General features: G+C 44.4%; 1 long non-coding RNA gene and 1 pseudogene across 2 annotated transcripts in view; one reads left to right on the top strand and one right to left on the bottom strand.

The window, feature by feature from the left end:
* Window positions 1–18,671, top strand: part of LOC144695068 (uncharacterized) — a 28,294-nt gene extending 9,623 nt beyond the window's left edge. Inside the window, exon 3 of the long non-coding RNA XR_013579858.1 lies at window positions 18,422–18,671. This is a non-coding gene — a long non-coding RNA (uncharacterized LOC144695068). The remainder of the gene's footprint in view (window positions 1–18,421) is intronic.
* Window positions 8,148–13,448, bottom strand: LOC144694718 (interferon-induced protein with tetratricopeptide repeats 5 pseudogene; annotated as a pseudogene). The gene is made up of 3 exons (XR_013579818.1): window positions 13,277–13,448; window positions 12,530–12,584; window positions 8,148–10,943 (listed from the first exon to the last, which is right to left on the bottom strand). The product of XR_013579818.1 is annotated as an interferon-induced protein with tetratricopeptide repeats 5 pseudogene (transcript).
* Window positions 18,672–27,674: the final 9,003 nt, after the last annotated feature.

Genomic DNA, 27,674 nt, shown 5'->3' with positions numbered 1-27,674 from the left:
GTTACTGAGCAGAATGAAATTTTCTAGCTCGAGTTAAACTTGTGTTGAGCTCCCAATGTTAATATGAACAATAGCATGCGTGTTTCATACCAGACAGTCAAAGTTCAGAAATTAACATCCAAGACTAAAGTTTGAGAATAACTGAAACATGTCATGTAGATAAAACCGCAGAATTTGGTGAGATCTGTGAACAGCAAGGAGATAATCTTTAATCCTGCAACAAAATATGAACTGTAAGAATTAAAGAAGTAGGTAAAGCATGAGCAAGGCGTAACAAAGCACGTAGCAAGAGCACTCAAAATTAATAACAAAAGAAAGGAAAGGAATGCTTTGAAGGGAAGTGGCATAGCTGTATCTAATACAGATACGATAGAGTTGCGAAGAAAAATTCCTGTTCTCGTACATAAATTAAAACTTCAAAATGATGAAGCAATCCCTCTTGCTAGAAACAAATTAGGTTCTGTTGAAGGGTCATGAGGACTCGAAACGTCAACTTTGCTCTTCTCCGCCGATGCTGCCAGACCTGCTGAGTTTTTCCAGGTATTTCTGTTTTTGTTTTAGACAAAACTCAAACTGAGAGGGAGGACTAAAAACAAAAATAATTTAAAAGAATTTGTGAACTGTCTAAAAAGCCCCAGGATCACAATCTATTGAGCACAACACACTGTCTGAGCCACAGCAGGCGGAGACGGGGACTTCCCGGGTGTCCGGCACTCGGGGCAGTATTGGAGGCCTGAACTTTGCTGATTCTGAGTCAGGTGATGAGCCTCTGGACTCGGTCATGTCACCGTTGCTGGAGCTGCAAAGGCAAGCTTGGGAACATCAGGAAGGGACATCCGCTGCATTCCTCAGACTGCAAGGCACAATGGAGAAGACTGTCCGCCTGCAGACCAAGGTGTTAGTACTGGCATGCCAATGCATCGAGGTTAACACTGGTAACATGGTGGCCACTATGGAGACCTTGGTCCAGGACTTTAACCCTACACTGCTGCACGGGCTCAACTCTATCGCTGATGCCATAGTTGGCCTTCAACAGTATACACACATGAGGGGTGCCAGGCAGCTCGATCTCACTCCTACCTGCTACCCCTGCTCCTTGAAGAGTCAGCCTGGGGTCTCCAGGCACCCATAGGGAGGAGGATCAGCAGGCGCACACTCTGGACCCATCCACCCAAGTGACTCCGAGAGTGTCCAGCCCATCCGACTCCCCTCTTCCTGTGACCCCAGCAGCTCCAGCTCCACAGACCGAGGAGGGTGCCACTGCCACACAGCATGGCCCCAAAAGCAGACAGGGCCCTACAAGTCTCGGCCTGCCGAAGGATGCCCACCAAGGTCACCACAGACAGGGCGTCGCAGTCAGTAGGCTGCCTCCACTCCTGCTGTGGATGTCCGGTAAGCACCAAGACATAGTAGCAGGGTTAAGAAAGTTAAGGAGATATAACTCTTTCAGTGTCAAACAATTAAACTAAATTAACAAAATGAGGGATAAAATAAACACAGCCCCTAAGTTAGGTTAGCCGGAAAACCAAAGACAAAGTTTAAAGAAAATTTACAAACGTCAAATCTAAATGTGATTAAAGGGGTCGATAAAGCACCCCAGTCCCCGCGGTGCCCACCGGGCATGGAAGGTCTCGAGGGTGCCGGCAGACACCGCGCACTCCCTCTCCAGGGACACCCAGCCGCGAACGTAGCCACGGAAGAGGGGCAAACAGTCGGGTGGGACAAACCCCCTCGATCGCCTGCTGCCTGGACCTGTTAATGGTCAACTTGGCCAGGCCTAGGAGCAGGTTCACGAGGAGATCCTCCTCCCTCCCAGCACCCCCTCCGCACTGGGTACCGTAGATCAGGAGCGTGGGGCTGAAGTGCAAACAAAACGGTAATGAAAGGTTTTTTAAATAACTGAAAATGGAGTGCAGCCTACAACAATTAACATAATTAAAGGAGATTTATCTCTTTTAAAGCCAACCTAATAAACTAAATCAACAAAATGAGGGATAAAGTAAACACAGCCCCTAAGTTAGGTTAGCTGTAAAACCAAAGGCAAAGTTTAAAGAAGACTTACAAACATCAAATCAAAATGTGATTAAGGGGGTCGATAAAGCACCCCAGCCCCCGAGGTGCCCACCAGGCATGGAAGGCCTCGAGGGTGCCGGCAGACACCCCATGCTCCCTTTCCAGGGACACCCGTCCACGAGCGTAGCCGCGGAAGAGGGGCAGACAGTCGGGTCAGACGACCCCCTCGATTGCCCACTGCCTGGACCTGTTAATGGCTAACTTGGCCAAGCCCAGGAGCAGGTTCACGCGGAGGTCCTCCTCCTTCCCGGTCTCCCTCCGAATCAGGTGTCCGTAGATCAGGAGCATGGGGCTGAAGTGCAAACAAAACGGTAATAAAAGGTTTTTTAAATAACTGGAAAGGGAGTGCAGCCTACAACAATTAACATAATTAAAGGAGATTTAGTTGCACAGCTTGGGCATGCATGTTAATCACTTGTACATACTGTCTCCCAGCCTATGGCCCCTTGTTCTGATGAGCAGTGTTCTTGTCACTCAGATGTGAAACCTTTTTGCACAAGATAAAGGCAGGTGTGTCAGTCCAGCCTCACACTCCCTGGAAACATTACTGATGCCTGTACCTCAGCAGTGCTGGTCATTGCTGCCAGAATGTAGTGGGCAGGCACCACAGAGTTCTCTCATTCTCTCCGTGTGCTCTCAGCATCTTTAAGGTGGGGCTGGACCCCATCCCACCAGCATCTGCGAACACTGATGCTGTCCACCAGCTCCTGAAGGGCTGAGGTGCTGAAGGCAGACAAAGGATCAGATGTTTCTAAAGTTTCATGTCTGCATCCCTATGATATAATCCTGATCACAGAGCGCAAGCGATTTGTCCTCAGCCAGACAGGAGTCAGACATTCTCAGAGGCTATGTGAGGATTTATGGAGTTTCCTCACTGCATGTCGTCATCATCCTCCTGCAATCGAGCGACTATTAGGGCCTCACTGCGTCTCAGTGACAGGAACATTCTCACAGATGGTATTTGTGCTGCTATAAGCCAGAATGGAGTCAAATGTTCACAGGTGCGATGTAAGGACCTATGGGGTCACCTCACTGCATGTCATCATCATCTTCCACAAATCTAGCAGCTATTAGTGCCTCCAAAGCGCGCCTGCCTCATCTAGCCAGTGCAAGGGCCTCATCCCCATCATCATCGCCTCCAAGGACCTTCTCACCCTCATCCCCATCGATGTGCAGTCCTCCATCTCCTCCTCAGTCAGCTCATCTCCCCGTTGGAGTGCTAGGTTGTAAAAGCCGCAGCAGAAGACGACGATGCATGACACCCTCTGTGGACTGTATTGTTGGGTTCCACCAGACTGGTCCTGGCACCGAAACCTCATCTTCATCATCCCAATGGTCTGCACCACCAAGTTGCGAGCTGCTACATGAGCCTCATTATGGTATCGTTCTGCTGCAGTCTGAGGCTGCCGCACGGGTGTCATCAACCATGGCCTCTGTGGGTAGCCCTTGTCTCCGAGGAGCCATCCCTGCAGCTCCTGTGGACCTTCACTGCATACAACTTCTCACTAAGTTTTCTATTTCTCCATCCATTACAGGCCATCACATAGCTGTGTGCTATTGCCTTCATTTTGGAAATTCTGGGATGTGCACTGTGAATTTCAGATAACAGTGGCTTTCGTCCTTTTGGAGGACCAATCACTCAAGCTCCCGACAATAAGATACCTTCTTGGCTGGTTGCCTCGTAACTTCTCTCGGAATACGGTTTCATTTCATCAGATTCTTGTTATTGTGACCAACCGTGAAGAACTTGATTTCGCACTTTGGATAAGACTGGGTCTCGGTTTGTCCAACCTTTAATCTGTCTAGCACATATCGGTGATGAGTCCAGGAAGTTCAATAACAAAATGAATTATTGAGGAATTGTAACATCCTCATCTTTTACTTGCATGAGCAAACGACTGAGTGCATCTGCGTTTGCAATTTGACTCGCGGGTCTGTGAATGAAAGTATAATCATACGCTGCCAAGATCAATGCCCATTTTTGTACTCATTCTGAGGCTATAGGGGGAATAGCCTTGTCTTCACTGAATAATCCTAATAATGGCTTGTGGTCCATTATTATGATAGTGAAATGATGACCGTGTACATATTGCTGAAACTTCTTAACACCAAAAATGATTGCCAGGCCTTCTTTTTCTATTTGAGAGTACCTTTTTTCTGCAGTACTGAGTGTTCTCAACACACATCCTATAGGTCGTTCTGATCCAACATCCATTCGATGGGAAAGCACTGTTCCCACTCCATAGGGAGAGGCATCACACACTAATATCAACTCTTCTTTTGGGTCAAAATGCACTAGAAGTGTAGATGATTGCAACAGCTGTTTCACTTATGTGAAAGTTTCTTCTTGTGGTGTTTGCCATGACCATCTCTGGTTCTTCTTGAGCAAGTAACACAGGGGTGCCAGGTCTGTCGACAAATTAGGCAAGAAGCGTCCATAGTAATTGATCATCCCCAAGAATGACTTCAGTTCGGATGTATTCTTTGGTGCTGGGGCTTCTCTAATGGCTTTCACTTTTTCTTTAACTGGATGTAGGCCTTGTGAATCTACCTTGTGACCTGGGTAAGTTACCTCTTTCGCTTGGAATGTGCACTTTTTTTTTGACCTCACTCCAACCTGCGAGAAACATTTCATCAAATGTTCCTTTTCAGTGAGTCCAGTCACGAGAATGTCATCCAAATAAACTGCAACATGAGGCAGTCTCTGTAGTAAACTTTCCATGGTTCTTTGGAATATGGCGCAAGCTGAAGATATGCCAAATGGTAAATGGGTGTATTGGTAGAAATCCTTATATATATTTATGGTGACAAACTTCTGGAATGACTTCTCTAATTCCAGTTGTTGTAGGCATGACTCATATCTAACTTCTTATAGGCAGTTCCACCTGCCAGTTTAGCGTATTAGTCTTCAATTGTAGGAGGGGGTGTCTATCCAATTTTTCCACTTTATCAATTGTGAATTTGTAGTCCCCACCTATTGTAATGCTTTGGTCAAGTTTGAGAACAGGTACAATTGGTGCTACCCAATTTGAAAACTGCAAAGGTTGCATCACTCCCAGTTTTTCTAATCTGTCCAGTTTGGCGCCTACATTTTCCCACATTGCCCAAGGCACTGGTCTTGCCTTCATGAATCTTGGTGTTGCCTCTGGATCTACATGAATCTTTGCTTGTAGTCCCTCAATCTTTCCAAATTCGCCCTTGAAAACTGAGGTTTATTTTTGTAGTAGCTCTGATAGTCCATTAGTTCTCAGTGGGAAGATTTCAGTCCATTCCAATTTAACTTCTTTCAGCCAGTTTCGTCCAAGGAGATTAGGTCCCTCGCCTGCTACTACCATTGAGGATAATTTCACTGTTTGTCCTCTGTACTGTACTGTGACTTTACAAATGTCCTTGACTTGTATGTCTTCTCTCGTGTAAGTTTTTAGTTTGTTATCGGTTACGTTCCTCATGATTCAGGTATTCAAAAGTATGCTCACCTATCACTGTAGTGGCTGCTCCGGTATCCACCTCCAGTCTGATAGCTTCTCATTCACTTTCATAGTTACACAGATATGCTCTGTCCTTTCTACCTTTAAATTATATAATGAATAGATATCAGCATCTATTACTTCAGGCTTTTCAACGCTGTTAATCTCATTGGGTTTTTGCTTTTGTCTGAAAGTCTGCCTGATTCTAACTTTACAATGTTTCATGAGGTGTCCATTTTGATGACAGAAAAAACATTCAGTCTCCTTAAACTGTGATTCATTACAAGGTTGCCTGCTTCTACCTCTGCTACTATTATGCCATGTATTTGCTGCCAAGTTATCTCTTTTAATTTGTCTGCTAGCGGTGGCTGCTTCCCATTTCTGAGTAAAGCCTTGCACTTTCGTGCTCTTTCTAGCTGAGGCCCCCCGCCCAATGTGGAGGATGGCGCAATTTTGCGCTCCTTGTATGGCTTCCGAGTCTCGCACTACACCTTCCATTGCCACAGCAATTTCCAATGCCTTCTGAAATCTAAATTTGTTTCAGACAGCAAACTCTTCTGAATCGCATCTTCATTTATACCACACACCAAATGATCTCTAAGTATATCATTAATAGATGTACCAAACTCACAATATTCAGTTAATTGTTTCAAACTTTCCACATAACAAGCAACTGTCTCCCCCGCAGCTCTATTCCTCGGGTTAAGTTTAAACCGTTGCATCGTCACTGGGCTGGTAATGATTCTTTACGAGGTTCACTAAGTTATCAGAACTTTTCGAGTCTGGAGCACTGGGCACCAACAGATTCCCAATTAATCCATATGTATTAATCCCACACATGGGCAGAAGGGTCGTGTGCCTCTTCTCCTCCCCCGCAATGTTGTTCCCCTGGAAGAAGAACATAGTGAGACCAGACGCCCAAAGTTGGATCGAAGGGCTCCACTCTTCCAAATTGCGGCATGCTCTGAGGGGATTGCTTCGACGATCAGGAAGGAAGTTTTTCTTTACTTAAAACTACTGTGCGAGATATGGCCCGATTCCCGTTCTTCTGATTTCCTTCATTCTTTCTTGCTTTTTATCTCGTTTTCTCGTGTCTTTTCTTGCTTTTTATTCTCGTTGCCAGTTTGTTGGATCCAGTGCCCTTGGTTTGTTGGGGCAAAAGGATCCAGATTGTACACTTGTTTCGGGGTGACCGAGTTGGTACCGAGACAGAGAAGATCAGTAGACCGTTCTTAGAAGAAACACATTCTGTTTATTTACAGAATGAACTGAGCAGCTACACTTGTGTGCTTACAATTCAAAACTCTGTCTTCTTTCTTCAGAATCTAACTCAAAACCATGCTACTCTGCTGTTGGGTATCAAGATCATGTGATCTTACATTACAATATTTGTCTTAAAGCTATACTACACATCAGATTACTACACATACATAACCTATGGAGGAGCTCAACAGTTCTGTCACATTGTGGCTGTTACCTCAACTGTTGCTCTGCACCTTTGGACAACTATACAACTGGGTAAGTTTTCCAGAAAATCCCAGCAGTCAGTTCAGTGTTAGGGGTGGATACAGTGTCTGTCAAGTACCAGAAATTGCATCCTGGGACCAGGAATACCCAGTAACCAGAAAGATTTTTGCTCATTATCTGTTTTCTCTGCTACCTGTTTCCACTTCCACCTGCCCTTAGGGGTGCTGACTCCCTAGTTGGGTACAAACCAATGGGAAAAGGTCACCCTCCAGTATCTCACTCAGATTTCCATTAATTATTTGGAGAACAGTGACTGTAGCAGGGTATTTAACTGTGTGGCACACCACACCAATGTCCAATTCTGTCTTTCAACAGACAACCACATGTACTTCCCATACTTTTCAAACTCCAAGAACTAGTAAGAACTCACCAAAACTTTCAAAAAACCTGATAAAGTAGATGAGACCTCCAAACTGTTTTTTGACAACTTATTTGGTGCATTTTCCAGTAGTTTGGGTTCTATAATGAGCGCAGTGATTGGATTCTCTTTTAACCTTTGGCTAAAAAGGAACACTTGTTCATTTTTCTCCCCAATTCCTCTCTATTTCCCATTTGGAAATTATGATTATTTTACCTTTTTAAATATCTTTTCTCATCAGCAGCAGGAAACCTATTACTGGGGGAATCAAAAGTTTCAATGAATTTCACATTGTCTTTAAAAAATTGCCAAAGAGGCAAATGGAGATTGGAAACCATCTTCACTGGCAGAGAATCATTGCAGTCTGAGTTCCAGGAGGCAAATATCATTGACATGTGTGACTTCTGTAGATAAAATCTGTGTCTTATTGATAATGTTTTAACTATTTTGAACCTCTTTATACTCTCTTAGCCTCCCTTCCTCCACAGTGTCTTCATTTAGCAGAGATGGCAAAAGTCTCCATAAAATAGACTTTGCAGCTTGTGTCTGAGTTGCTCTGTGCTTACCAGAATGTAATGTGTGAAATATTGTTCATCAAAATATTTGTTACTGGCCATAAACTTCACTAACTATCAGAATTTTTCTTGCAGATTTTATCCCCATCATATTCTGTACCGCATTAACAATTTGCATTGACACACATCAACCAAACAAATAATATCTTAGGCACAGTTTCATTTTATTGCTTATTTTAGCATTCAAACTTATTCAATACAATTACAATTGAAATCTCAGTTTACAAAATCAGTATCTGCAGCTATTGTGTTTTTTTTTTCTTTTAGTCCATTTTGTATATCCTTTATCCTTCCCCTGTTCACTGCTTTTCTCTTCACTGAGATGGTGACAGTCTGTAGAAAATGGTCTTTCCTGGGTGTTGTCCAAGCTGCCCTGTGTTGGTCAATGAGGGACTCGGATGGTTTGATGAAGAGTTGGTGAAGCTGACAAGTTACAGGACAGGGAGACTCCCAGTGACAGAGGCTGAGATCTGAATGAAAGCACTGGGTGGGAGTCCGATCATCTCTCAGCAAATCCTCAGAGCAACAGAATCAAGCTGTTGATTTAGTTGAAGTAATTGTTGCCCCTTTCTCAGCTGTCACATATGGAAAGCCTTTAACCCAATGGGAACTTTCTGTGAAGAGGCAGCAAGTGAAAGATAGGGTGGCAAAGTGGTTTTATTATACCCTCTACAGGCTGCATTGGATATTGTTATTACACCATCATTACCATAAAAAGAGTATAAGTCACATGCTCAGAGTGCACTGAAGCTAATAGTGACTCCAACTAAAATGTTTTCCTATTAAAATCATGAAACAAAACATATTTTTCATCTATATTTGGACAACAGTTTACATCTATCTACCCAGTTATCCAGATTATTTTAGAACTTAATGGAGGTGATTGTAAAACTACCCACTTGCTGGAAACTGGGCTAAGCTGCTCACCCAAAGTGGGCGGGGTCCTCATTAACATATGCAGAATGGGGTCTGGTGACATCATCGGGCCCCGACTGCTCTGCCAGCTCTGTCCTGGACCTGGACCCGGTATGTACAGAAACCAGTGAGTTTCCAAATCCCCTCACCACTCACCCAAAACCCATCTGGAGTTAAAATCCATGTTAAGTTTATTATTGTGTAAAACAGGTTTGTATACTTTATACAGATTTATTGTAGCTCTGATCAATTGGTTCAATTATCTCTAAATCCCCAAATCCTATCTTACTTTGTTCCTTTTCACACTCAGCAAAAGCTCCAAGAATATGAAAATAAATGCTATTTGGTGAGCTCACCAACATGGTTAATATTCCTGAATGAAGCACAAGGATTTAGAATAATTACAATAAAATTATGGTTTGAAAATTAAGCAAACATGAGTGAAATACTCATTTGAATGAAGTTGCTAATAGAATATAAATGAAAATGTGCCCAACTGAACCTGTTTATAGATCAGGGTCGTTAATGCAGTTTTCAAAATGTGTTTAGTTTTAGTTGGGAAAGTCATTGTTGTCCTCGATGGAAAGGCGTAATTCACAAAGAGCACTTAGATATTCTTCATTGTCAGGATCAAACTCCAAGGCCTTTTCAAAGCATTTAATAGCTTCACATCTCTCACCATCCAGCTGGTGCAGGAACCCAAGAACACCAAGGGCCTTGCTGTCTCTTGGGTTTCTGCGAAGCCGTCTTGCTGCTATCATCTCCAAGTTTTCTCGACACCTTTTCTGATGTATTGAGTCATAATTGGCTTTCATTCCTTCCAGAAAATGGGTGATAGCATTTGATTCAGATTGTTTGTGATTTAGTTCAAATAAGCCGGCCTGTAAACATATTGCCTGCTTATTTTCTGGACGAATGCCTTCCAATTTCAGTAGATGGTCATAGAGCTCCTCTGCTTTGGGATATTCTTCATTTAATATACAAATTCTTGCTAAATCCAGATGCACCTGAATAGATGTTAATGGTCGGTTCTCAATTGCCTTTTCAAAATGATACTTGCATTGATTGATCAATTCTTTACTCTATTGAAAAGCAGGATTGCGAGGGTCTTTGCTGCCTGGATTTTTGTTCAGCTGAAGTAGTTTGCTTCTGTAACAATGACCCATTTGGTGGTGTAAGAAGCAAGAGTTTGGGATAATCTCTAATGCTTCCTTTAACAGCTCTAAAGCTTTATCCACATCCCTTTCTCTTCTATAAAATTTTGCTACATAGATAATCACATATGGGAGATCAGGGGACTTCTCCAATGTTTGTTCAACTAATGTGAAGGCTTCTGCCATTTCCTTGAACTCTTGTAGTTTTAGGGCCAACAGCACCATGGCTTCAGCGTCATCTGGATTAGGTTCCAGCACACGCCTCCACTGCTTCACAGATTTACCACATACACAGCTCTGTGCGGTACCAGAAAACCCCTCCAGATGAGACAGAACAGCCGCATAGCCAACATTCCATTCTGTGTTCTCCAGATCTTCCTCCAAAGCCTTTTTAAAACATTCCATTGCTTCTTCATAGTACTGAGCAGCAGAACTCAACAGTGACCAACCCTTCTCCCCATATACTTCAGGAATCATTGCTGTATAACGAGAGGCATCTGGAAATTGTTTACAGATCTCCTCCAGCCTGTCAAGGTAGGACTGAGCCTCTGTCAGTTGTCCCATGTGATAATATACCCAGGCATAGTTTCCATAGGTGATGATGCTTCTTTTGTCAAATTCATCTTCATGATTCTCCCTCAGAAATCTTTCAGCTTCCTGTAGGTTTTGAATGGCTTCTTCATAGTTTCCTTGCAGACAGTTTACAAAAGCGAGTTGGTTGTGAGACCTGGCTTGATATTTCACACCAGCCTGTATTGAATCTTCTAATCTTTGCTTCAGATCATCGAGGTCAATGTTTTCTTTCTGTGGAGCCCACGTGAAGTGACATTGAAGCCAATCGAGCTTCATTTTCAACAAATCCTCCCGTGTGTTACTGCAAGAGAATAAAATCTTTCATAATCCACCTTGTCTGCAGCTGTAACTTGTCCATTTTGCACATTTGATCCTTGGAATTAATTCTAACCCTGGTCTTTATGGTTAACCCCAAATGATGGAGTTGGAACATTTACCAATGGTACAGTACCATGTCAATCTATTATTACTCCAGGGCTCTGCTGGTGACTGAATACTGAAATTACAAGTGAATCATTGTTAATATCACTTGTGCAATGTACCCTATTTATATAGTTTCACTCAAAACCCACTCACCTACACAGAATTAAAATCATTCTCACTGATTTCTAGAAGCTCTGGTGATATGCTGAATGAACCAGTGACTGAGGTTAAGAATTCAGAATAGTGGGTTTGAGTTCTACTTAAACCCATCAATGCAGAGACCAGAAAATCAGCAGAAAATCATATGTGCAGGAATCGATTATCAGGGAGAATGGGGGAAATTTTAAGCTCCAAAATCCAGTTGGCTGAGGCCGGATGAGTTGTAGAAGTTTGAAAATCTCAAAAATATACTGACTTCTAGGTTTACAGGCAGTGAGACAAGGATAGACTGTCCATTTAAATACTGAAGTATTATGAAGTTGCATATACCTCAGATTTAATTTCTCTTCCCCTTTTAACCTTGGTCAGCTGGGTTTCCTGAGCCTCTGAAAAACCACAGATAAAGCTAAATGCCTTTACCTCATTGATTGTGGGCTACAGGCAGAGAAGGACTGTATCTCTTCATTCCCCCCTAAGCTCATCTTCTTCCATGTTCTTGGACCATCTAAATCCCCCACCCCCTATTGCCTGGCATCAGATTCCCACTCCATTGCAACGCTCCAATTTCTTTCTCCGCGATTGGAATCGGACCACCACCCTGACAAGTCCCACAGATGGAATCTCCGAGGTAGGACCTATGTGGGATCTACCCACCCCACTGATGCTCCCATTAACACAGCAACAGGCTCTACACGTACCCCTGCAGCTCTGGTCTCCAACATGTTCCTTGCTTAGCAGAGAAAGTGGCCTGTCTGTCGGGCCAGCCTCTGGGCAGTAATCATGTTTAAAACACAATTGCACAAAAATTCCACAGCATCTAAAACCCCTGCACCGCCCCCACCCCACCACCCCCCCCGACCCCCCCCACTCTCATCCCCTAACTTAGATAACCTGCCCCAGTCAAAATTGAGCCCAGTGAGTGATAAGGGCAAATATAAGTTGATTAAAAAGAGTCAGCATGGGTCTGTGAAGGATATGGCATGACAGACTAATCTAATCTAAACCTTTGGGAAGATTACTTGTATTTTGAATAGGGGGATGTTTATGGATGTTGTCTTCATGGATTTCCGGAAAGAGTTAGATAAGAATTCCCACGAGAGTTGATTAGCAACAATAAGTGCGCACTGAATTGGAGGGAGCCTTGTGAAATGACTTGGAAATTAGTTGGGAGTTAGAAGACAGAAAGTAGGGAGAAATCGAATGATCTGTGAATGATGGGATGTGATAAATGATGTGCCCCTGCAAAACCACAGTTAAAGCTAAATGCTTGATTGTGGACAGAAGCCTCAAGTGCTCACCACGTACATCAGTGACTTGGATGAATGAATAGAGAGCTGTACATCCAAGTTTGAAGATTGCACTAAAATAGAAGGCACAGGAAGTTGGTAGCAAAGATTTCCAAAGGGGCATGTGGATAGGTTAAGTGACTGGTTAAAAGCAGAGCAAATGGAGTTCAACGTTTGAGTTCATCCACTTTCAATCAGAGAAAGACAATTTATTATATTTTCTTTATTTGAAAGACTAGAAGCTGCTGAGAAGCTAAGGGATTGAGCTGTCCATGTACAGGAAATGCTCAAAGCTACCTCACAAGCTGAACCAGTAATCAAAGGCCAGATTTTTGCGGAGTCGAAACAACTTTGTGCCCTATACATAATAACACTGGGGCCTGAACCATTTTTGTCAGGGGGGACAGGGGCAGGATGGATTTTGCACAGATGCGGCCCATGGAAGTGGTAGCACATTTAACAATGCAGTTGATTGCAATACAGAATATCGTCAGTGGCTGATGGCGCCTAGATGCTGCCATCTCCATAGCAATGCCTCATGAAGCTTTTCCAGCCTTAACCTGGTAGAGTGTGCTGCCTCACTATGTTGTGAATAGGCATCAGGAATGACTATAGTTCCCTCTGGAATGCCCATGATGGGCCATCTCTTCCAGTGTCAGCTACCAGTTGAGCAACTGTTAGTTAGCGCTCACCTAACTCTTGATTGGCATCTCCTTCGAGCAACAGCAGCAACTCCATCCACTTTCTGCAGGAACTCCTTTTATACCCAGCTTGAGGCCAGGGTGACCAACCATACTGAATTTTCCATGATTATCCCAGAATTTGGCTTCCAGCCCCATATCCCATGCCTGGACTTCCCAGGAAGCCATTGTCCTGGATTCCTCTGGGCAGCGAGCGAGGAGATTGCTGAGAACCTCCTCTTGCCACTGCCCGAGCATCTTTGGTGCCTGTATATGCGCATTGTGCTGCTGTGGATGCACAGACGCAAATGCACACAGCCACGAGGTCTGGCTGGCATTCTCCTCTCTACAGCTGTCTGGCTTCAGCAGGTGGGTGGTTGGGGGGGGTTGGAGTTTGGTGGGGGTGGGATCCAGCACCTGGGAGATGTTGAGGCAGGGGACAGTCCAGGCTGGCTGCAGTAGGAGCGCTCAGAGCCAAGCCTGACCCAGTGGGTGGAGGTCCAGAGTCAAATCCAGAGGTGGTGGGGCAGAACGGTGGCAGCGACAGTTACAGCACTCTCAGGCCTGAACGCAGGGTGTCCAGTCTGGAAAGGCCTGAGGAGGTAGATGGGTCCAGGCAAGCCTAAGGACGAGGAGGTCCGAGCATACAAGGGTGGGTGGGTCAGGGCAGGGAAAAGGGGTCCTTTTTTTTATTTGTTCATGGGATGTGGGTGTCACTGGCTAGGCCAGCCTATATTACCCTTAATTAATTGCCCTTGAGAATGTGACGGTGAGCTGCCTTCTTGAACCGCTGCAGCCCATGTGGTGTAGGTACACCCACAGTGCTGTTAGGAAGGGAGTTCTAGGATTTTGACCCAGCGACAGTGAAGGAACGACAATATAGTTCCACGTCAGAATGATGAGTAGCTTGGAGGGGAACTTGCAGGTGGTAGTGTTCCTATGCTGCCCTTGTTGTTCTAGTTGGTACTGATAATGGCTTTGGAAGGTGCTATCGAACGAGCCTTGGTGAGTTTTGCAGTGCATCTAGTAGATGGTACACACTGCTGCCATTGTGCGCTTGTGGTGGAGGGAGTGAATGTTTAAGGTGAGGGATGGGGTGACAATCAAGTCGGTCATTTTGCCTTGGATGGTGTCGACCTTCTTAAGTGTTGTGGGAGCTGCACTCATGCAGGTAGCTGGAGAGTATTCCATCACACTCCTGACTTGTGCCTTGTAGATGGTGGACAGGCTTAGGGGAGTCAGGAGGTGAGTTCCTCATTGCAGAATTCCCAGCCTCTGTCCTGCTCTTGTAGCCACAATATTTATATGGCTAGTCCAGTTCAATTTCCGGTCAATGGTAACCCCCCCAGGATGTTGATAGTAGGGGATTCAGCGATGGTAGTGCCATTGATTGTCAAGGGGCGATGGTTAGATTCTCTCTTGTTGGAGGTTGTCATTGCCTGGCACTTCTGTAGCATGAATGTTACTTGCCACTACTCAGTCCAAGCCTGAATGTTGTCCAGGTCTTGCTGCACATGGATATGGACTGTTTCAGTATCTGAGGAATCACAAATGGTGCTGAACATTGTGCAATCATCAGTGAACATCCCCACTTCTGACTTTATGATGGAGGAGAGGACATTGATGAAGCAGCTGAAGATGGTTGGGCCAAGGACTCTATCCTGAGGAACTCCTGCAGTGATTTCCTGGGATCGAAATGATTGACTTCCAACAACCACAACTATCTTCCTTTGTGCTGGGTATGACACCAAGCAATGGAAAACTTTCCTCTTGATTTCCATTAACTTCAGTATTGCTAATGCTCCTTGATGCTACACTCGGTCAAATGCTGCCTTGATGTCAAGAGCAGTCACTCTCACCTTACCAGTGTTGCCAGTGTTGTAATTGTACTGGAACAGTTTGGCTAAGGTCACAGCTAACTCTGGAGCACAAACATTCAGTACTATTGCTGGAATGATTTCAGGGCCCAATATCTTTGCAGTATCCAGTGCCTTCAGCCATTTCTTGATATCACATGGAGTTAATCAAAATGGCTGAAAACTGGCATCTGTGATGCTGGGGACCTCAGGAGGAGGCCGAGATGGATCATCCACTCGATATTTCTGACTGAAGATTGTTGCAATACCCTTGTTTTCTACCTGGATGTGCTGGACATCCCCATCATTGAGGATGGGGAAATTTGTGGAGCCTCCTCCTCCTGCTAGTTGTTTTAATTGTCCAGCATCATTCATGATTGGATATGGCAGGGCTGCAGAGCTTAGATCTGATCCATTAGCTGTGGAATCATTTAGCTGTCTATTACTTGCTGCTTAAATTGTTTGGCAAGCAAGTATTCCTGTGCTGTAGCTTCATCAGGTTGACACCTCATTTTTAGGTATGCCTGGTGCTGTTCCCAGCATGGTCTCCTGCACTCTTCATTGAACCAGGGTTGATCCCCTGGCTTGATTGTAGTGGTAGAGGAAATTGCAGTTGTGAGGGTGAGGCAGATCTGGCAGACCTGAGGGTCAGGGTCTGAGCAGATTCGACGGGAAGAGGGTCTTAGAAAGAAGGGCTTCCAAAGTGTATGTGGTAGGGCGGTGGGGGGTGGTGGGGCGGTGGGGGGTGGGGGGGTAAGGGGTGCAGAAGGGTAGTTGAGGACAGATGTGTGTGTATTTGTGTTGGTGTGCAGTGTGGTGCATCTAGGGATTAGTGTGGAGCTTCAAGAGAGCAGTGCAAAGCTTTGACGGGGTTGAGGAGGCAGACTGTAAATAAGAAATTTTAAATGTAGTATTTTGTGATGGGCAAAGTCTTTTCTCTGACCAACTCATGTTGTCCTTGATGCTTCCACCCCCTGTTCTCTAGTCTCCACCCCCCACCCCCCCACATTCCCTGCTGCTAAGGTCTCATCACCACTCAGCCCTGTCCCACCTCTACTCCTCTGATCCAGTCAGCACACTGTCACAAACATGTAAATGTGATATTACAGGTTTTAAGGGCAACTGTTTAAAAGGTATTTTTCTGTTTTCAACAATTTGAGTTTAAAAGCATTTTTCAAAATGAAAGTATGGGTGGACAACCTCGCGCCTTTCTGTCTTTGTTCAAACCTTGTCACACTCTAATCTCTAGAACTGGCTACAAAGAGTCATTAAAATGCAAAAGACTCCTCCAGGGATGTCCATTGAATCTTCTAAAAGGTATAAAGACTGTTTTATTTCTTAGGGAACAGGAGACAGGAAAGGCCTTCAAAGGGCCTCAACATAATTAACTTGTTGCTTGTTTGAAACAATGACTTATTGAAAATTAACAGAGCAGTCATTTTTGTGTTTGTGAACTATAAATAGGTGGAGGCAAGAAGCCATCTTGTGTAGCAGGGTGCAGAGCCCCGGGAAAAACTCTGAGAGACAAGGTCAGTGACACACACATACACACATGAGTTCATGGACCACTTTGAGGAAACGCCTTTTTACATGGTCATGACAACTCCAACCGCCACCCCCCCAAACCTGGCTCCTCTGGTTTCACCAGCACTGCCCACCACTCCTGTATGGCCCCCCTGCTCCTTCAGTGGAGTTTCTTGTACTTTTTCTCCCCCCCCAGATTTGGCATCTGTGCCTGTGACTTGTTACCCACGCAGGGCCTGCCTCTGCACCTATACTGCTTCTGCGGTCAGCGGGCCTGACTCCATCTCGCACCAGCACCACCCCCCCCCCCACCCCCCCACCCCCTCCACCACCCCCACTAAGCTTCTCTTGAAGGGGGTTCGGTGTGTCAGGAAATTTCCCAACACTGCACATCCGCTCCGGGAGTGAAAATCCAAGCCAAAATGTCTCATGGGTTGTTCAAGTTGCAATCCAAAAGTGAGGAAGTGATGGTTCATGTGTAGAGACCATTGAGATCCCATCAGAATTAATGCATTGAGGTTCAGGCATCAATCCTCAAGAATGATATATTGGTATTGGCAGTGTTACAGTACAAACTCACCAGGCACATGCCCACACTTAAAAGGTTAAATTATGAGGCCAGGTTGCACAAACCTAGCTTCTATTCCTTTACTTTGGAAAGAATGATCTAATTGGGGTCTTAAAATGATAAAGAGCTTCAATAGGGTGAGCAGAGTATCCACAAAGTACAAGTTTCCCACTTTCCAATCTGAACCCCAGTATCATGACCACCATTCATCAGTTTCCCTTTGTTCCCCCAAAGTCAATCTTCTGAGTGCCATCAACTTCTCATTTCCACTTTCCCCTTTTCTCATAAGGGTACATGACCTAGGCTGGCACTGCTGTGCAGTACTGAGGCAGTTGCTGACTTTTGGATGAGATGTTTAAGCAAGGCTCCATTTATCCTCTCAGGTGGTTGGGTCAGGTTGGGGGAGGGGGGTTGGTGGTTCATTGGGAGTGATCAGGTGGTCGGAGATTAGGTAGGTTGAGTTGGGGGTGTAGCCGGGTGGTCGGGGAGGGGTAGTCAGGTTCAGTCGGGGGTAGTCAGATCAGGGGGGTAGTCATGTAGTTGAGGGGGAGTCGGGTTGCGGGACAGTTGGTGTGAGGGTAGATGGGTCGGGAGTAATCTTGTCAGGTTGGGGGTAGTTGTGTGGTTGGGAGGGGGTCACCAGGTCCTTGGGGAAGTAGTCAGGTCAGTGGGTAGTCAGGCAGGGTGCAGTCAGGTCCGGTTGGGTGGTAGTTGGATTTAGTAGGGGTAGTTGGTTTCAAGGTGGTAGTTGATTCAGGGTGGGAGGTATTTGGGTCGGGCTGGGGGATGTAGTCGGGTGATCAGGTCAGTAGTCAGGGGTCGGGGACTGTGTTATTGGGGGATCAGCTGTGGAGATACCCAGGTGTTTTTTTTTAATTCATTTATGGGATGTGGGCATCGCTGGCTAGGCCAGCAATTATTGTCCATGAAAAGGTGTTGGTGTTACGAAAGTACAATAATTGTCATAATATTATTGTAAAAGTAGGGTAGTATTGGGGCTTCGATGGGGGTGTTTGTGTGTGTGCGCGCGCATGTGTGTGTGTGTGTGTGTGTGTGTGGGATTTAATTGAATTGGAGACAGCTGGTCTGGAGGCTTTGATTCATCAAAAGAAACTAGGTTTGAAATGTTAAATACGTAAACATGGCTGAAGTCTTAGAATGTAAGGTGTAAGAGAATTTGCATTTTTAGATAAATCGGGACAGTTTGAATTTCAAAGAGACAGTAGGATGTTTACACCTAACAAGGGAAACTAGACCAAGCAGTGTGTTTATTTTTCCCAAAGGTTACTGACAATATGCACCATGAAAAGTTTATATCGTGGGAAAGTACGTTTTCAATGACACATGGGACAATGGAATTTACAGTTCAAAAAAGAGAGAAAACGTATATAAAGGAAAATGAAAAGCTATGAGGAGAGGCCCTGTGACATCTAGCAGAAGCTTGCGAAACAGCCTCAGAGAAAAAACCTCCAGCTATGTCTGCATGAGTCTACTGCATCGAACCCTTAAAGGTGATAATTGTGCTTGCCTGTTTTTTTTTATTTCAAAGTCTAGTTTGGACTGTTGCCTTACAAGGGGGTGTATTTGGGAGTCCGGTTAGGTCGGAATTTTAGCATTTACTAAAGTATTAAATAACTGGAATCTTCTGTTTGTGTTTGACATCTTTTCTTTTGTTAATACATATTTTAATTTAGTTTTTAAAAAAAATGCCTAAAGGTCTTGGTGGACTAATTACTTCTGAATTCGATGCATGTTTCTTGAAATAAATACAAATTGCAAAACCGTTGTGATAGAGGTATCAAGTTTCCCTCATGGATTTGATCCACCTGGCATACATCATCTGCCACTTCATAACAGTGGTGAACTGCTTTCTTTAACTGCTGAAGTCCTTGGGATGTAGGTGCACTCACAGTGCTATTAGAAAAGGAGTTCCAGTATTTTGACAGAGCGACAGCGAAGGAATGTCGATATTTTTCCAAGTTAGGATGGTGAGTGGTTTGGAGGGGAACTTCCAGGTGGTGGTTTTCCATGCTTGTTGTCCTTGTCCTCCTAGATTGTAATGGCCATTGGTTTGGAAGGTGCTGCCTAAGGAGCCTTGGTGAATTTCTGCAGTGCATCTTGTAGATGGTACACACTGCTGCCACTGTGCGTCAGTGGTGGAGGGAGTGAATGTTTGTGGAAGCGGTGCCAGCCAAGCGGTGTCCTGGGTGGTGTCAAGTTTCTTGAGTGTTGTTGGAGCTGCACTCATCCAGGCAAGTGGAGAGTATTCTATCACACTCCTGACTTGTGCCTTGTAGATGGTGGACAGGCTTTGGGGAGTCAGGAGGTGAGTTACTCATCACAGGATTCCTAGCCTCTGACCTACTCTTGTAGCCACAGTATTTATATGGCCAGTCTAGTTCAGTTTCTGGTCAATGGTAACTCCAGGGTATTGATAGTGGGGGATTCAGTGATGGTAACACCATCGAATATCAAGGGGCAATGGTTAGATGATTTAAATACTTGCTATTTGTCAGCCCAAGCTGGGATATGTGTCCAGGTCTTGCTGCTTTGGGACATTGGCTACTTCAGCATCTGAAAAGTTGCAAATGGGGAAAAGTTGCCATTGCTAAGTTGAAGGCATTTGTTTTCTGTTTCCTCTCCTATGAAGACCAATGCATAGTATTTGTTTAACCATCTCTGCCATTTCCCTCCTCCCCATTATAATTGCTCTCTGCCTTTTAAGCAAGTTATAGGTTCCAAGTTCTTAGTTTAAACAATTCCTCTCTTAGCACCTCCATTCCCCTTGACACAGTATTCCCAATTTCACCAAATTCCTGTTGTCACTCTTTAGATTTGCTCCGCTCTGCATCAACATACCACTGAACCAAAACTGGCGATTGTCAAAAGGAAGAAGAGACAAAAAGCTGATCCATTTATATTATATCAAGTTATATTTCAAATTCATTTAAAATTAATTTCCACTCGCACTTTGCTTCAGTCAAAAGTTAACCTTTAATTATATACTGTCATAACGCTGAGATATTATGGATTTTGATTACCTGGGAGCAATTTATTAATGTTTTGGTCTCTGCTCGTTTGAACGTTCTGCAGCTTTAACCCCCTTGGCCCAAATCTTCTGGTCTCCAGATCAAAACATGTTCCATAGTGCTTACCGGGATAGTTGCTCAGGAATTGTTAGACAAATTAAAACCTAGGGAGGCGATGGCGTAGTGGTATTGCCGCTGGACTAGTAACCTAGAGACCCAGGGTAGTGCTTCTACACAGCATCCTCCATGACATCTGTTCACTTGTCATCTAGGAGCTTATTGTCAATGGTTTCAGTGGAATCATAGACTTTAAATATAAATTTAGAGCAGGACGTCAAATGATCTGTTACTCATAATTCTGATCTGAAGTAAAATGTGACAATTATGTTCTTAAATATCCCCAACAATGGTGAGTGGATGGAAACAGCACTTGGAGTGTTATCATTTCCAGATTCTTTGACTCCTGAATGCTGATCTAATAGAGCCTTCACCAGGCACTGCGGTTGATGTGGTGGCTTTCGGCCATGCCCCCACCGACAGGGGGTGATGGCATGGGAGAGCGTTGGGTTGGTGAACTTTTCAGCGCCTTTGGGTCAGTTTCCTTGGCAGACTCGCAGGGTTTGAGCCTAAGGAAACAAGGCTGAGCGGTGCTGAATTGTGAGCTGGAGAAGGAGCCTCCGAGAGCGGCTGGGCATTGAGTGGGATCGCGTTAGAGCAGCTCCAGGGTAGGCTGAGTGCTGGACTGCCTGGGCTGGAGGCTATAGCAGCTGCAAAGGGCACGGAGAGCAGTGAGTCAGAAACCAGGGGCAGAGTGAGCCAACACCCAGGGCAAGAGCAGCTGGTGGTGTACTCTATGGAACATGCATTGTGAAGACCCAAAGCAGGTTCAGCCATGAAATTTCCAGCAGGTTAGCTAAGGAACTGAGGCCTAAGGGAATGTGCTTTACCCATGACCACTTGCAATTTGAGTTGGATTCTTTATGTCAAACTGGTGCTGGTGCCATTCCTCACATCCACCAATCCCTCACTGGTTAAAAGCAGATGGCAGCCCAGCTCAGGGCTGTTCAGATCGGGGGTGAAATATCCACATGTTTTAATCTTTTTTTGCAATTTTAAAATAATATTTTTGTTACTTAAGAGGATGTTGCCAGTGAAATGAAGGGTCAATGAGCTGGAAGCTTTGTGAATTCCTTGTGATTTTTCTTGCACTATGTTGACACAGTAACTAAGCCTGGTAAATGAAACTAACCACCACTGTTTTGGTTTCTGTTTCCTGGCCATATGAGAATTGTGAAATTGGGGTGTTGCTGAAATGGAAACCTATGTAGCACTGCAAGCACAGGCAATGGGTGAACTGAACTTGGTGCAAGCTAGGATATGGGTAGCAGAGGTTTCGAAAAGCACAAGTCAGAGTTCCCGTGGGGATAAAATTGATGCAGGTGATGTGGAGTCAACTTGGAACATCAACAATCTGATGGTTAGAAAATCCCGTATGACTCTTCTTCATATCTCCCCTTCTTCCGCTCTGAAGAAGAGTCATACGTACTCGAAATGTTAATTCTGTTCTTCTCTCCACAGATGCTGTTAGACCTGCTGAGTTTTTCCAGCATTTTCTGTTTTTGTTTCAGATTTCCAGCATCCGCAGTATTTTACTTTATTTAAGCTGATGTCCTGGTTCAGGTACACGATTGGAGAGCGAGTGAGTCTCGAAAGTATTTGAAGAAAAGGAGATTTCAGAACAGATAACCAAATATGTTCTCAGAGGTAGGTTTTCAGAGGCATCTTAAAGAAGGAGAGGTAGAACTGGAGGTTTCACTGCTGAAGATATTTCCATGAGGATGAAGAGCCAGGTGTGGGGATGCTATGGAGAATTGTCCACAGGACAGGAAACAGAGGCAACACTGAAAGGCACCATGAGATTCAAAAGTGGCAGAGGAATGAATTACATCCCAGGAGAGTGAATTTCTGGACAACTGAAGCTCCAAAAGCAGTAAGATGGTCAAGTAAGTGGTGATGGGCAAGCCCCAAGGGAGATCCAACCCTTCTTGTGGGGTCTTGAGGAACCACCTTCACACCCTCCTCCAACACCTCTCTTCCATTGTCCAGTGGAGTGGGACTGCACACACCTGATCCATTAACCATCTTCTGCAATGATCTCTCTTCCCGTTGCTGCACTGTTACATCAAATGTCCCCCAAGAATCTATCCCCGGTCCCCTCCTGTTTCTCATTGTCATGCTACCCCTTGGCAAAATTATCCCAAATCAGAATGTCAGGTTCGATTTTTATGCTGAGAACACCCAGTTCCTTCTCATCACCACGTCTCTCGACCCCCTTCACTATCGCTAATTAGTCACAAAGCTTATGCAACATCAAGCTCAGATTGAACAGAAATATTCTCCAACTAGTTATTGATAAGACAGAAGATATTGTCCTCAAACACGCCATAAATTCCCAGCTACTGATCCCATCCCTCTCTCTGGCTACTGTCTGAACCAGGGGTGGGATATTCCGGCTCCTCCTGCTGGCAGGATTTTCCAGTCCCACTGAAGTCAATGGAGATTTGAGTGACTTGCCACATCCATCTCATGGAGAACCCACTGGAAAGTCGTGGCCAGACTGTTCGCAACTTTGAAGTCCTATTTGACACTGAAATGAGGTTCTGACCACAGTTCTGTTCCATCACTAAGTCTGCCTAATTTCACCTTCTAACTTCACACAGCGCTACTATCGCCTCGTCGCATCTGCTGCCGAAACCCATATCCAAGCTTTTGTTACTTATATACTTAAATATTCAATGCCCTCCTGGCCATCCTCAGATATTCCACACACCATTAACTTGAGCTTATCCAAAGGTCTGCTGCCCATGTCCTAACTTACACCAAGTCCTGATAATCCATCACCCCTTTACTTGCTGGACTACAATTTGTCTCCCCCTTGGTCAATGTTCTCAATTTTGAAATTCCCATTTAGTGAGAAAGCAAAAAGCAGAACAATGACACTTTGTTTCATTTACCAGGTTCAGCCTCTCGTTTCACATTCAGGAAACAAATAATATGGAAATGATAACACTCTAAGCATTGTTCTCCATTAACTCATTGTTGGAGGCAAAGTTGAAGAAGGAATCTGTTCTCTTTACCATTGGATGAAATTCTGTGGTACAGGTCATTCAAAATCCTTCAATATTTAAATTTACATTTGGACTATTCAACAAGGTGTTTGTTTCCAGAAATAAAATAACATCCTCAGTTATTGAATTGTCAGCCCCAATATTTGGCTCTGATTTTAACACCCAAACTCACACCACATGACATAAAACAGACAGGGAGGCAGTTAAAGTGGAGTGAAGGACTGACCATTTCCTTCGCTTTCCTGGCCTGATCGTCTACAATTTTAAATTAAGTCACCAACTTGAAGCCAGGTAACATCAGGTACTCGATTTTAAACTGAAGGCCTGAGCGGGGCATCAGTGACAGATTCTCCACTGTGCTCGATTGTGGGCCAGGAGAGCTTACCATATGGTAAGTTTATCAAAAAATAATTTATTTCCTTATGGACCAGTGGGAGCAGGAGTGCTCTTCAGGATCCAACTAAGGACATTGGATCTCCCTTACCGTACTTTACCCCCTCATCAGTCGCATGGCTATCCTCCTGGTTTTCGTGGTCCCTTGCCAGTAATTCACCCTTTGCCATTTCCAGGCCTTTTTCCTCTCCTTATTCTTTTTTACACTTTAACCCTCCTAGACCACTAGCTCCTATATTTTATGCCCCCTTTCAATTGTCTTTCTTGGTCACCCCATCTGCCCAAATCTCTAGCCCAGCCCTTCAGCACTCCTTGACACTCCCACTCCCCTGTCACCATCCCATGCTTGACTCTTTCTTCGGTTGACTGATAGCTTCCTTCTGTTTCTCAATTAGCATCTTCCAATGGGCCTACTGAGTCACTTGTCGTTGTCTCTATGAACAGCGACCCCAACAGCCTCATCCTGTCCTCTTGCTGAGCTCCCTATCCAGTGCACCAACTGGGAGCTGATCTCTCCTTTCTCCTTCCCTCCACACTCACCCCTCCCAGTGTTGACCCTGTAGACTCAGCCAATGGAGATTAGCTCCCTCCACTCTCCCCACATCACTCTCCAGAATGTCTGTTTACTTGTGAACAAAGCCTTTGTCGTCCAGGAGCTTATTGTGAATGACTTCAGTGGACTCAAAGCTTCAAAATATGTTAATTAGAGAAGGAATTCTAATGATGTGTACCTCATAATTCTGATCAGGTGTAAAATGTGATGGTTTTGTTTTTAAGCTTTACCGACATTAGTGAGTTGAGTGAGAACATTGCCCAGAGCGTCATCATTTCTTAGATTCCTAAATGTTGGAATAGAATCTGAACCTGCTAAATGAAACTCACCCCTTTTGTTTTGGTTTATGCCTTCTGACCACAGGAGAATTTTCAAATTGAGGTGTTGCGGGACTGGAAACCAATGTAGTTCAGTGAGCACATGGGTGATGAGTAAACTGGACGTGGCAAGAGTTAGGATATGGGCAGCAGAGATTTGGATATATTAAAGCCCGAGACTCCTTGGTGGGATAAAGTTGATGCAGTAAGTGTGGAATCAGCTTGGAAAATTAATCAGCTGAGGTCCAGGTTCACGGACAGGTGTGGAGGATGAGTGAGTCCAGAAAGTTTTTGAAAAGAAGAAGGAGATCAGGACAGATTAGCAATAGTTTTCTCCAAGAGGTAAGTTTTCAGAGGCATCTTACAGAGGAGAGGTAGAAGTGAAGAATGCACTGCTCAAGGTATTCCTGTGAGGATGAAGAGCCGGGTGGTGTTGGGAATTGTCCGTGGGACAGAAAACAGAGACACAGTTGAAAGTCACCTTGAGATCCAGAATGGACAGGGGAATGAATTTGATCCAGAAGAGTGAGCTTCTGGACAGGTCCTGAAGCTGAAAAGCAGTAAGACAGAGAAGTAAATGGCGATGGGGGAGTCCTGGGGCAAGGGAGATCCAGGACCTTCTTGTGGGGCCCTGAGGAACCACTTTCACACCCTCCCCCTCCAACATCACCTCTTCTGTTGTCCAGCTGTGTGGGATTGTACACACCAAGTCCATTCTTATCTATCCAGTGGTAGCTGGAGAATCACCTGCAATGACTTCTCTTCCTATTGTTACACTGTTACTTCAGGTGTCCCCTATGGGTCTATCCTTTGGAGCTTCCTGTTTCTCATTAACTTGATGCTCTTCAGCGACATCATCGTAAAATAATGTCAGGCACCACACTTTGGCAGTGTGATCAGACAGGAGAACAGAGGGGCTCAAGTCCTTCGAGAGAAGCAGTGAGAGTTCAGAGGGCAGAGGGGCTAAAAATCCATGAGAGAAATGGTGAGAGTTTGGAGAGCAGAGGGGCCAAAGACCTATGAGAGAAGCCCCCAGAGTTTGGAGATCAGAGTGGTAAAACCCACAGGTGAAGCAGCGAGAGTCTGGAGAGTGGAGGGACTATTCGCCTCTGTTGCTGTTCTTGTGGAGAGTCAGAGCTACATTCAAAAACAGAAATTGACGTGCGACATAACAGGAAATGCTTAAGTCGATTGGATCATGAGTATTACTGTTTGAGAACTGAGTCTCAAAAACTGGCTGATAAAAAACAATAAAAATATTAAGCAATAATAAGAAGGAACATATGAGTAGCTGGTGAGTATTATCTATCCTTTTATTTTTAAGTAAGTTTATTTTCAACTCATAATGTGTGTTACGTATTAGTAGTGATTATCAGTACTAGTAAGGTTCATCAGTATTGGTAAGGTGTATTATTATTAGTAAGGTTTTTTAGCAGTAAAAACGTTAACTAATAAATAAAGGGATGGCAGGGCCGCTCTGACCTCGAGAGTGCACATCCTGTGCAATGTGGGATCTCCAGGATGCTTCCCGTGTCCTGGACAACCATTTGTGCAGGAAATATTTACAGTTGTAGCAGCTTTAGCTCTGGGTTTCGGAACTTGAGCAGCAGCTGGCGTCACTGCGGTGCATCCATGAGGCTGAGAGCTATGTCAATAGCACTTTTATTGATATGGTCACTTCACAGCTTAAGAGTATACTGGGACAGAGGGAATGGGTGTCCACCAGACAGGCAAAAAGGACCAGCCAGGTAGTGCAGGAGTCCCCCAAGTGCATCCTACTTCCCCACCAATATTCAGTTCTGAACACTGACAAGAGGTTCATCTGGGGAGTGCAGCCAGAGCCAAGTCCGTGGCACTACAGGTGGCTTAGCTGTATAGTGGGGGCTAGAAGGAAGACTGGAAGAGCCATCGACAAAAGTCCTCTTCTCCACTGCTTCCAGATCATTGTTATGCCCTTTTATCTTCTTTATATTTTAGACCATTCGATCTCCATTTTACACCTCCTTTCAATTTTCCCTCTGGGATATCTTGGACATCCGGTTCATGAGTCGGTATCATCACCCTTAATTTTATGCACAGATGGCAGAAGTCCCGAATTCCACATGCAATGTCCACCTACTGGGGCATCAGGCTGGAAAGCTAGAATTAATGGCAATTGCAGATGATTTAGAATTGTCAGAATTAAAACTATAGGAAAAACATGAGCAAGGTATGACCAAACAGATAGCAACACTACTCAAAGCTAATGATGAAATGAAAGTAATGATTTGAAGAAGAGATTACAGCTGCATCCAATACCGATACCATAGAGCTGTGAGGAAGGATACCTGTTCTCGAATGTAAGTTAAAACTTAAAAAATGTCAAAATGATCTCTCTTGCTAGAAACGAATTAGACAAAGCTTAAAATGAGTTGGAGGGTGAGCAACAAAAAGAAATTAAAATAATTTATGAATTTTCCAAAAAGGACTATCCAACCTTTTTGGCAGAACATTGGCATTATGTTAATGAATTTCTTAAAGTAGCTAAAGAGGATTTTACTCAGCAGAGAAATGTACTGCTTGCACGAAAAGAGGCAGTGTTAAACCTGCAGCTTCTGGAAAAGAACTTCAAAGGATTAAATAAAGGAAACAAACTTAAAGACATAAGTGGTCCTGAATTTTAATTGGATGTGGTGAATTCAATTGTCCTTCATTGCAGTTCAGATATTTGGTTGGCTGAGATTTTCTTCACAGACTTGTACATTTAAGAAACATGCAGACATTAAGCAAATGGGGCTCAGATTTAAAACCTGAAATGAAGGGTTCAGATTCTGCTTAAAAAGTGGAAACCCTGATAACAATTTACTGTCTGAATTTGAAGAAGAGAGTAAGAAGGACTATGACACAGAATTTCTCCTTGGATTCCAATTCGAAGCTACCAGTATCCAGAAGCCAGATGAGCTGTCAACAATCAGCAACGTTGTTCTTGTCCAGACCTAACAGATTGCAAAACTTTTGGGCCTATCACAGGTACTATCCTAAGGTCCAGACTGTGCACAATCCAATACCAATTATGAAAAAAACACATAAAGGATGCAAAACCACAATACAGTCTTTCAATCAAGGACATGGAGATA

Source organism: Cetorhinus maximus, chromosome 20 (genome assembly GCF_964194155.1).
Source record: "Cetorhinus maximus chromosome 20, sCetMax3.hap1.1, whole genome shotgun sequence".
Taxonomy (NCBI): domain Eukaryota; kingdom Metazoa; phylum Chordata; class Chondrichthyes; order Lamniformes; family Cetorhinidae; genus Cetorhinus; species Cetorhinus maximus.
This window is presented reverse-complemented; position numbering and strand designations above follow the sequence as displayed.